Here is a 12,542-nt window from a genome sequence, read left to right as displayed (position 1 = left end):
CAGTTCTCTTTGATGATTTCCTGCAAAATAGAATCTAGGCTCTTTTTTGGTCCTAGTTTTCGAGAAGTCCAATGATCCTCAGATTATCTCTCCCAGATCTATTTTCTAGGTCTATAGATTTTCCCAGTAAGTATTTGACATTATTCTCCAGCTTTTCATTTTTATTTTATTTATTTATTTATTTATTTTTGTTTTGTTTGACTGCTTCTTGGGTTCTCAATGAATTATTCATTTCTCTTTGTTCCATCCTGATTTTTAATGAGTTATTTTCTTCATTCACATTTTTAGTTCTTTTTTTTATATGTCCAATTGAGTTTTTAAATAAATTATTTTGTTCTATTGATTTTTTTTCCATTTCCCTAATTTTTTAAGAGAATTATTTTCTTTTTCCAATTCAGAAATCCTACTTTCTTGAGACTTTTTATCTTTTCCAATTCAGAAATCCTACTTTCCTGTGATTTTTTTTAACCTTTTCTAATTCATAAATTTTGTTTCCCTGAATCTCTTGTGAATTATTTATTTTTTCCAACTCAAATTTAAGAACATTGTTATTCTCTATCACAGCTTCCCTTTCCTTTCCCCATTTTTCTTCAAACTCTCTTAACTTTTTAGTAGTCTCTTAGAGAGTTATGTGATGGGGGGCAGGTATCGTTCCCCTTTAGGCTATTATCTGCTGATTCTCTGCTATTAACTTACTCAGGGTTGGATGTCCGTTCTTTCTCTGTGTAGAAGGAATCAATGGTTCTTTTTAGCTTTTTACTCATATTTAAAAAATCTTTTGGGGTCAGTTCTTGGGGTAAGAAATTATTTTTTTTATTTCTTTACCAACTTCCTCCCAGACCAGATGGATGCAGCAGCTCCTGTGCCTGAGCTAAGAGAGAGCTCTGGGAGAGAGTTCTCCTCTCCCTTTCTGGAATTGCCTCAGGGGTGATTAGTATGGTTGCATGCTGTTAGGGTTGCCGAGTGAAGGACCCTGCTGTGTGTCCTATAGACTTCCCTGAGGTTCAAGACTGAACAGTAAAGGCAACACAAAGCCCAGCCAATGTGTACCGTGGGGCATGGATATCAGCAACTAATGTGAAAAGCCCCTATGCTCAAACTGGAAGTGTGTGCCGGAAACTGCAGTCCCTATTTCCGCTTCTCTGGGACTTCCGCGGCTGAGTTCCACAGCCTCTAGCCAAGCCAGGCACTATGTGAATTATATGTTGCCTTTGGCTGTGTCCTCACTTTTCAAGGTCTTAACTACCCCAAGGTGAAGTCCAGGACAGCAGAAGGCAGTTTTCACAGATCTGTTAGGTCACTTCCAGATTGGGGTGGTTCTAGTATCTGGCTTTATATTTTAAAGTGTCTTGATTTCTCTTCTGAACTGCTGTTTTATAAGCAGAGAAGAGCTAACAGCCCGTGCCAGATTCTTCTATCTCAGTGGCTTCTCTGATCCCAGAGTTCTCCCCGGCTCGATTGGTGCAGTGTGCTAGCACTTCACCCAGTGTGTGCTGGCCTTTTTTCTTCCTCTCCTGGGAACCAACCTTTTCTGTTGAAACTCCAGATTCTCTTCAGCTGGTAAGGTGTGCTTCTAGTCCTTGTGGTTTCTATCAGTCCAGTGTTATTTTTGAAGCTGATTTAACTATTTGGTATTGAGAGAAGAAGGGAGCTCACAAAATTGCGTGTATCTTCTCCGCTATCTTGGATCCGTCCCCCTGAGTTATTTTCTTCATTAGATTTTTTTTACTTCTTTTTATATATGTCTAATTGATTTTTAAAATGAGTTGTTTTGCTCTATGGAATTTTTTGCCATTTCACTATTTTTTTTTAATCGAGTTATTTTCTTTTTTCTAATTCACAAATGCTACTTTCCTGGAACTTCTTTACCTTTTCTAATTCACATTTCTTGAAGTTGTTTTCTTTTTCCATTTTATCAAATTTTTCTTTAAGTGAATTATTAACCTTTTCTGTACTGTCTTGCATAGCTTCCTTTTCCTTTGCCCATTTTTCTTCTAGCTCTCTTTTAAGATTTTTAAAATCATTTTTTCTAGGAGAGTCTTGTGTTATGAGGACAAGATTACATCTCCTTTGGAGTTTTCTCTGGATACTATTTGATCTTAGTCACCTCAGGGTTGAAAACTTTCTTTCTGTTTAGAAGCTATTTATGTTCCATTTGGCTTTTTTATTCATTTTTAAAGCCCTTAGGGTCTACTTTCAGAGCAAGATTGTTACCAGCTTCCTTTGCAGTACAGGGATCTATTATGGACAGTAGCTGTCCTCCACAGGAACTGCTAAGACAGCAGAGTTGTGCAAGTGCTCTGGGAAAAGCCCCACACAGCACTGGAGGTGTCTTTGCCCTTTGTAGCACTGGCTGAGCTGTAGAAGTTCCTTGTGAAGAGCCCTGCTGTGTGGATTAATGACTGCCCTGGGGCTAGCAGCTGAGTGGTAAAAGTGTCACTGCCCCAGGTAGAACCCTACTGTGGGCATTAGCAGTTGCCCTGGGAAGAGACCCCCTGGAAATTTCTCTGCCTTGAAGAGCACAATAATGCTGTGGAAGTTCTATTGCCCCAGGCAGAGCTCCTCCCCCCCTGCAGATTAGAGGCTTCCCTGGGTTAAGCCTGCTGTGCAGATTTGTGACTGCCCCAGGCAAAAGTCCCATGCTGCAGAATGTCTCCACAGCTGTACTGTGATTTGTGCTGATTCACTTTCTTCTGGTTTTGGGTGGGTGTAGGCAGATCCTGTTAGATTCTGGTATTTTTTGGATTACACTGTACCTTTGGCATCATTTCCCACTGTACATTGAAATATGTATGCTGATTTGTAATTATTAATTTTACTTAAACAACTGAACTTTTTTAAATAACAGGAAACTTAAATTGGAAGAGCAGTCTTAACAGCCAATGGGAACTTGTAACATTAACTGAAAAGAAGAATGTACACAATGACCACATTGATATAAAATATAATAATTATGAAATACTTCAGATCTTTGATTACAATAGTTAACAATCTTCTTTAGAATTCTGAGGTTGACACATGGTTCAAATTAAACAAAAACAAAGTTTTTAACATATTGCCCTAGGATATTGTACACTATACTGGATAATACATTTTTTAAAAGGGACTATGTCATTAATAGCTGGTGACTTGAATTCATAAAAGGTAGAAATAATTATATTCATTTAGCCATCAATCTGTACCCTTGTACTTATGTCTCCCTGCCCCTCTCTCTCTCTCTCTCTCTCTCTCTCTCTCTCTCTCTCTCTCTCTCTCTCTCTCTCTCTCCACTCCTCTCTCTCTCCTATCTCATCTCTTTCTTATCTCTTATCTTGGATTTCAGTTACACATTTCCCATTTTTGTAATCCAGAGATTATTTTCTTTGGAAAAAGAAATGTAACCCCCCCCAAAAAAGGTAAGGAACTCAAATTATCTCCCACTGTCATCCATGTAATAAGCAAGTCTCATCACTTCTTCACTTTCTCAAAACTGTTGTTGTCCTTTGCATTGGTAATCAAACTCATTTCTTTCTGTGTTTTAGTGCACCTGACATTTTTCTTATAGTACTATCAAGTTTTTTGATGCTTCTTCATTTACCTACTCCCTTTTCCAACTGCAAGTTCACATCCCTGAATAGAGTACTATTGGTAACTGGGAAAGTGCAAGAGTATTGTTCATTATCAGAACCATGCAACCATGCTGTAATGAAACTGAATGCAATACTTATACAATACAAAACTTCTCTGGTCACCCAAATTTTGCTATAAGCCTGACAATATCAAAGACCTTGTTCAAATCAATGAAAAATATATACAGAACTCTGTCTTGTTCTTGATATTTCTTCTGGAGTTGTCAGGCAGCAAACAGTGTATGGATCATTTCTCTAACCTTTCTGAAGCTGCTCTGTTTCCAAGTGAAAGATCAACTTAATCATGAGGACTCTGGCAATAATCTTGCCATAAATAACTATAGATAGATAGATAAATTTGGATAGATGGATATATAGATAGATAACATATATATGCTATATATATATAACATAATATGCTACTATGTATATAAGTATAAATATACTTATATACATAGTAGCATATTATGTTAAAAATGTAATACATAGGGCTGCTAGTGGATAGAGTCCCAGCCCTGAAGTCAGGAGTACCTGAGTTCAAATTTGACTTCAAACACTGAATACTTCTGAGCTGTGTGACTCTGGGCAAGTCACTTAATCCCAATTGACTCAGAAAAAAGGAAAAAAAAAGTAAGCTTAGCAATGCTGCTCTCCTCAAAAGTCATTTACTTATAAATAGGTTGAAGATTTGCCAAACAGAAATTTGGAAAAATTTCCTGTAGTGTCTGGACTAACTCTCTGGAGGACTTTGGGTTCAGCCCCAGTCCTTGGTCTTAGTGTAGGAGTGAAGGAGGCAGGAGACTCATGAGGATGGATGGTCAAAGATGACTTCTTTGTTTCTGGGTCTATGGCTGAGAGGCTTGTTTTCTCCCAGTCCTCCCAGGCCTTAAATAATTCTTACAATTACATCATTACATCTCCTGAGCATGTGCAACCATTATATCACCATAGAACATTAAGTATATATTTAGAGAACTATTATCTCACACTGATTAGGTGCTTAACTATAAGCACCCTGCTGTCCTTTGATTTAAGTACACCTTCAGAAGAAATAAAAGATGAATATTAAGAAAAATAAAAATAACTTTAGTCTCTATGAGAGAATACAATTTTCCAAACCTAACCAATATAGCCAAAGTATCATTAAAATTCAACCCCAACTAATTCCAATCTTTTAGAAAATGAAAATACTGATTTCACATGATAAGACATGATCTCTTTGTATAGTTCAGTTATATTGAGGAAATAGTATTTTTAAAAATGTGCAGTTCATTACGAGACAAATACAAATATTACTTCTCTGTATAGTTTTTTTTTAGTAGATCATGTGTTATCAAGTCAGAACATACATGGTATGCATTATTTTAAATATAATGATCACCCAAAGAAAATTAATATTTTATTTAATGATGTTAACTCCTCCCATCTTAAAATGGTATTAAAATTCTTAGAAATATATGCATATTAACACTAAAAATAGTGCAAGGGAATAAAAAATAATAAATGGAAAAATTAAAAAAATTGTATCTGATTATTTTTCTTCACTTTAACAACCAAAACATATAAAATATTTATAAATTTACAATTCTCTAGAAGGCATACAATTTTTCAACTTCATGATCTAGCAAATAATATGTGTGAATGTACATAAGTATGAGAAATATTAGAAGGGATGGGAAAAAAAAGACTTGGATACAACCAAGTTACATCAGAATTTATTCTGATTCAATGGTTTCTGATTCTAAGTGTTTCAAGCAATTTAACTTGTTTCTGTAGATATGTATCATATAATGCCTATTTAAAAGAAATTTCTCCAGCTGCTTCTTTTACAATAGTAATAGTTGTACTCAATCATGATTTCATTCAAACATGACATTATACTGTAATGTCTTTTTTTTCAGTTTTCAGTTATGCTATTTTGATAAAGAAATCCTAACTTTTCCCACCCCAACAGAGGAATTGATACTGCCTTACATTCCTGCATTTATTCATATACACAAATTCACAATGTTACACACACACACACACATACACACACACAAACACACACACACACACACACAGAGAAGTATACAGATATTCACTGTCAACATATGAATGGCCAAAATACAGCTCAGAAATTGAATAAGACATGATGTTCTCTAAGCCTATTACATACACTAGCATTCATGGATGTGGACTGCAATACTAATATACACAGTGCTAATAATAATAGTTGGGAACTAGAAACTGGAATTTCTATTGAAATTTAAGGAAGCTCAAAAGCAGAAATAAGAAAGCAAAGAATTCCATGGATAGGAAGTAGCCAGTAAAAATGAACAATAGGATATGGAGTATCTGTTGTGAATGAGGGCAATCTCACTGGGATATGATATATGTGGAGAGAAGTTAACGTTTGGAAGTCAGAAAAGGTAAAAAGGAGCCAGATAATAAAAGGTTTTAAAAGGTAAACAGAGGGTTTTATATTTGGTCCTGGAGATAACAGGGAGACACACTGTAGTTAATATTGAGGAGGAAGGATGTGTAAGGGTGAAAAGGTCAGACCTACAGTTAAGGAAAATAATTTAACAACTGAGTAAAAAGTATACTGAAGTGACAAGAACCTTGAGGCAAGAAGGCCAAAAAAATGTTTTTCTAGCAGCCCAGACAAGAAATGATAAAGATTTGCAGCTGGGTGGTAACAATGTTGGGGAGAGAAAGCAGGAATATGTCAGTTTCATTCTTATGTCTGGTTTCTCAGGATACTACCAATAAAAAGTAATGAGAAGAAGGATGATGAGTAGAGAGGGGACTAAATATTGCTAAGACTCTTTTAGATTGCCAAAAATAATTGTTGTAGGTCAACTTCTGTCCATAATTAATAAATTGTTAGAAAGATTAACTCTATTATTTCACAAAAAATGGGACTTATCCATTTTGGGATGCCTACCATTACTACCATGAAATAAAGAAGAAATAAAACAACTTACCTCTGAGAATGCTTCTTCTGATTATTATTATTATAATCCCTGAAAATGCAGCTGCCACAATAGTTTAGAGGACTAATTAAGTGAAATTTGTGCAGTAAAAACATATGTGCATATGGTTCCATTCCGGAAATAAACAAAAAGAAAATAGTTAACTTTAACAGCCTGAAAAGAAAGTAGCTGAACTAAATGTTGTTTGCTAAGCTAGGCATTTAAATTCCTAACTGATGGCAGACACAATTTGTCACTAGTGAACAGCTCTAATTATTGACTTGGTGACAACTGCATGGTAAGGGAAAACAATAGTGCTGCATTTGAAAAGTGAAATGCTACCAATTCCCCATTAGACCATATAAAAATAATTAAATATTCTAAAAAAAAAAAAAATTCTCTGTACAAGTCAGGGATAAACGGTTCATGAATCAGGCTACTGATGTTTTTGAGGGGTAACAAGCTAATGAAATATTTTCCCAAAATATCTTTCAAAACATGCACCCCACCCAGGTCAAGATTGATATGTAGTTTATTTTTATGTTCCTTGTCTTTCCTTTTCAGACCTTTCTGGATGGGGTTTTATCTACTCTCAATCATCAGGTGCCCAATGATTCCCAATTTCTTTGCTTTATCCATCCCAAACTTGTAAGAAGTTTAACTACTTCTGCTTCCTGGGTTGTTTGAATTTTAACATTCTTAGGCTAAAAGAATGTCTCAAAATTTTATAGAAATAGGCTAAGTAGTGACTATGGCAAAAGAGATTTCTGTCCACGTAAGGTTTAGACTCAATAATCCTTACTGACATTTGTCTAGCACTTTACATTTTATCAAATAATGTATATACATGAATTCATTTGAAGATCACAACAATGGTGAAATATATCAATATCAACTGGTATCAGTATCTTTATTTTATAGATGGGAAAACTAAGGCTGAGTTAAAGGTTAAATGAATTGTTCAAATGCATACAGCTTTACAGCAGAACATGAATTCAACATTTCTTGGATCCAAATCCAATGTTATATCCACTATATCATTCTGTCTCTTCTGTTCATTCATTCCATACTTCAGATGTTTTATTATATGGTGTTGAGGTTTTTGAAGATATTCTGAAATCACATGAGTGATTAGTTATTCTTAAAACCTGACAACTAAGTAGCACAGTGGATAGAGTCAGACACTAGCTGTGTGACCATGAGCAATCCACTTAATCTTTCTGACTTAGTTTTACCATCTTTAAAATGAGTGCAAGAGCACCTTTCTCCTGGGGTTTTTGTGAGGATTTTTGTGAGGATGAAATGAGAAAATATTTGTACAGGATTTTCAGAACATCAAAGGACTATATAAAATATTAGCTATAAAATTTCAGAATATCTTCAAAAACAACAAGTTATTATGTAATTATATTTGTGGGTAATTGTATGTGTAGATAGCTAGATTTCATAATGGATAGAATATCAGTCCCAGGGTCAGGAAGACTCATCTTCCTGAGTTCATATCTGGCCTTGACATTTACTAGATTTTTGGTGCTGAGCAAGTCATTTAACCCGGTTAGCTTCAGTTTCCTCACATATAAAATAAGCTAGTAGAAAATGGTAAAAAAAAAAATAAAAAAAAAAAACTGTACTATATTGCCAAGAAAATGCACAATATAATTGTGAAGAGTTAGACACTATTGAAAAACTGAGCAATAATAATTACATGTATAAAAAGAGACTTTGAGTTTCAGAAATAATACAGCTTAACAAACTTCTATTGAAGTAGAGACTGGAAAATTAAGAAAAAAAAATAATGTTCATCTAAAAAAAATCATTATCCCTAGATATGTTATTCCTACATTCTACATTCACTTTTATAATAAACTCACATTTCCGGGATGAAAATTTCATAACATGGGGCATTTTCATAAGGAAACTTGGCATCTATTGCCTAGTTAAATGGAGAAAAATTTATGTCTTAACATCATGTATGTTATATTATCAGAAAAATCTGTTTAATAAATATATTTAAACAAATATCATATAAATATACATATATGTGAATCTGTATGTAATACACATTTTTAAAAATAATTTGTATGGTGGTCAAATTTATGAGGTAATTTTGACCTATATTGAAATTATCAGTAAAAAGACCTAAGTTTAGGTCTTCTCCCTCTAAAACCACTCTCATCTATATAATAACTCTCATCACCTCATAATAACACAATTTTTAACAATGGCACATAAGTATCTTATTATCTACACTAATGGTATGGCCACCTGGAAATAAAAGAAAGAGCTAACCTGATTTTTAACTTAGCAGTAAAATGTTCAGCCCTTGTTCATTACAGAATTCATCTCACTTGTTCATTATTTAAATCCCCTTAACCAATATTTCATAATTTCCTTTAAGATGAATGGGTCTCCTCTGACTGATACCCTAAAGCATACATTTGAAAGCACTTCTAAAAGGCTCCCTAATCTAAACTCTTTGATAAGCCATCAAAGACCAATATCATCTATCAACATTCAGTAGAACAGCACTGTTACCCACAAGCCACTGATAGCTATCAAGCCATTGATGTCTCAGACAACTAAAGTGATTCAGGAAAATCAAATGCCAACAGAGACTTTGAAAAAAAGACCCACTGGATTTTGATTGAATGTGCTAATTTTCAAGGAGAATGATCCCATAGCCCTTTTTTATGTAACACAACATGCTACTGATATTTGGAAATCACAGGGGCCAGTGATGAAATAATTATTCATCTCAGGGGGCAGGGAATCCAGCTTTCCTACAGTCTGCCCTCCCCCTCTGAGGATTTTCTTTTTCTTTTTTTTTTTTTTTTTCAGAAGAGAGCCTGCACCTGCTTTGAGTAGAGAATGAAACTTGGTAATAGAGCAATTGTGTCACTAGATATGTTGCTGTGGGCTCTCTGATGAATAACCAAGGGGTTGATCGGTGAAAGGATTTGGGGAAACATTTCTTTAGCTTTGTTCCTGAATGAATATTAAAGTTTTAATTTTTACCAAGTGAAGAAAGTGAACATTAACAAAGAACCTGTGTCCTCAAGGTAATATTAAATTTGTATCTTTCCGGTATAGAGCCATAAAGAACAAAAATAACTCCTATAAACCAGGTAACTATTTAAAAATCCTTGATTGTAGGATTTCAAGTCAAAAACAAATATCACTGTAATGATGCTGTCTTTTTTTCTTTAATAATTAAGTCTTGGAGGGGCGGAGCCAAGATGGCGGAGAGGAAACACACGACTCAGTGAACGTCCTCACTCCCTCACAACCAATTAGATAAATTAAGTCTCAAAATTAGCTCAGGACTGATAGATACCACAAGGACTGGAAGCACGACTTACCAGCTGAAGAGAATCTGGAGTTTCAACAGGAAAGGTCAGTTCTCAGGGGAGGAATAAGAAAGACCAGCACAGACGGTGGGGTAGGGGCACACTGCGCCCATTGCGCTGGGAAGGGCTCTGGGATCAGAGAAGCCACTGAGGTAAAGGAATCTGGCACAGGCTGTTAGCTCTTCTCTGCTAATTATTTAGCAGTTCAGAAGAGAAAGCCAAAATATTTTAAAACTCAGATTAGATTTTCCCCGGACCCTGGGGGTGACTCAGGCACCAGGGGGTGTGGCCTCAGCTACCTCCTGAGAATAGTTAAGAGACTGACAAGTGGGTGGATACGGCCCAAGGCAACACACACTGCCTAGCTTAGCTGGAGGGAGTGGAACTCAGCTCCAGGAAGTCCCAGAGAAGCTGAACCTTTGAACTAGGGACCGCGGTTTCTGGCAGACACTTCCAGTTTGAGCGCAGGGGCTTCTTACGTCACCTGCTGCAGATACCCACTCCCCACCCGGACACATAGGCTGAGCTTCTTGCTGTCTTCACTATTCTACGCCCTCGAAGCACAGTAGTGCTAATCACCTCTGAGGCACTCCCAGGGAGAGGGTGGGGAACTCTCTCCCAGAGCTCTCTCTTAGCTCAGGCGCAGGGGCCGCTGCATCCATCCGGTCTGGGAGGAAGCTGGTAAAGAAGTAAATAATTTTCTATCCCAGAGACAGACCCCAAAAGATTTTTTTTAAGTATGAGCAAAAAAGCTAGAAAAACCATAGATTCCTTCTATACAGAGAAAGAGCGGGTGTCCAACCCCGAGGAAGTTGACAGCAGAGAATCAGATAACAACCTAAAGGGGAACGATTCCTGCCCCCCATCACATAACTCTCTCCTAGAAGAAGCTCTTAAGAAATTGAGGGAGATCGAAGAAAAATGGGGAAAAGAAAGGGAAGTTATGATAGAAAATAACAATGTCCTGAAATTGGAGTTGGAAAAAATAAAGAATTCACAGGAGATGCAGGGAAACAAAATTAGTGAATTAGAAAAGGTTAAAAAAACACAGGAAAGTAGGATTTCTGAATTGGAAAAGATAAAAAAGTCTCAAGAAAATAGAATTTCTGAATTGGAAAAAGAAAATAATTCTCAAAAAAAAAAAATTAGGGAAATGGAAAAAAACTCAATAGAGCAAAATAATTCATTTAAAAACGAAATTGGGCATTTACTAAAAGAACTAAAAACTGTGAAAGAAGAAAATAACTCCTTAAAAGTCAGGATGGAACAAATAGAAATGAATGATTCACAGAGAACCCAAGAATCAGTCAAACAAAACAAAAAAAATGAGAAGCTGGAGAACAACGTCAAATACTTACTGGGAAAATCTATAGACCTGGAAAATAGATCTAGGAGAGATAATCTGCGGATTATTGGACTTCCAGAAAACTATGACCAAAAAAAGAGCCTAGATTCTATTTTACAGGAAATTATCAAAGAGAACTGTCCAGAGATAATAGAAACAGAAGGGAAAGTAGATGTGGAAAGAATTCATCGAACTCCTTCTGAAATAGACCCTAAAAAAAGAACACCACGGAATATTGTGGCTAAGCTGCAGAATTACCACACAAAGGAGAAAATCCTGCAAGCAGCTAGAAAAAAACAATTTAAATACCAAGGTGCCACAATAAGGGTCACCCAAGATCTGGCTGCCTCCACATTAAAAGATAGAAGGGCCTGGAACCTGATATTCCGAAAGGCAAAAGATCAAGGACTGCAACCAAGAATGAACTACCCAGCTAAGTTTAGCATCTTTTTCCATGGAAGAAGATGGTCATTCAATGAAACAGAGGAATTCTATATGTTTCTAAGAAAAAAACCAGACTTAAACAAAAAATTTGATCTACATCCACAAGACTGAAGAGAAACAGAAAAAGGTACACAGAACCCTTGAGAACTGTAACTTTGTTGTGGGTATATAAAAAATACTCAAGGATAATTTGATTTTACTGATATAAAAGAAAAAAAGGGGGGTGTGGTAAAGGGAAGGAGGTCGGTTCAGAAAAAGGGGAAGGAGTGATAAAAAGAGGGAAACTACATCCCAGGAAGAGACATAGAAAATACACCATATCTGAGGGAACTTAGTGAGGGGGAGAATCATTGTGTGAATCTTACTCTCATCAGAAGAGGCTCAAAGAGTAAATAATTAACATATTTGTTTTTCAGAGAATTTTCTCTCACCTCATTAAAAGGGTGGAGAGGAAAAGGGGAAAGGAAAAGGAGAATAAGTGAAGGGACTTGGAGGGAGGGGGGAGGGATCCTAAAAAAAAAAAAAAAAAAAAAAAAAGAGGGAGGGTTGCGCGTCACAAGGGGGGTCTGCAAATTAAATATCGGGGAGGGGGATCAGGGGGGTCAAGGGAAAAAAGTATAATCTGGGGATAATACGATGGCAGGAAATACAGAATTAGTAATTTTAACTGTAAATGTAAATGGGATGAACGATCCCATCAAACGGAGACGGATAGCAGATTGGATCAAAAAGCAGAACCCTACAATATGTTGTCTACAGGAAACACACTTAAAGCAGGGAGATACATACAGAGTAAAGGTAAAAGGTTGGAACAGAGCTTATTATGCTTCAGGTAAAGCCA

Source organism: Sminthopsis crassicaudata, chromosome 4, assembly GCF_048593235.1.
Source record: "Sminthopsis crassicaudata isolate SCR6 chromosome 4, ASM4859323v1, whole genome shotgun sequence".
Taxonomy (NCBI): domain Eukaryota; kingdom Metazoa; phylum Chordata; class Mammalia; order Dasyuromorphia; family Dasyuridae; genus Sminthopsis; species Sminthopsis crassicaudata.
Note: the sequence above shows the minus strand (reverse complement) of the source record.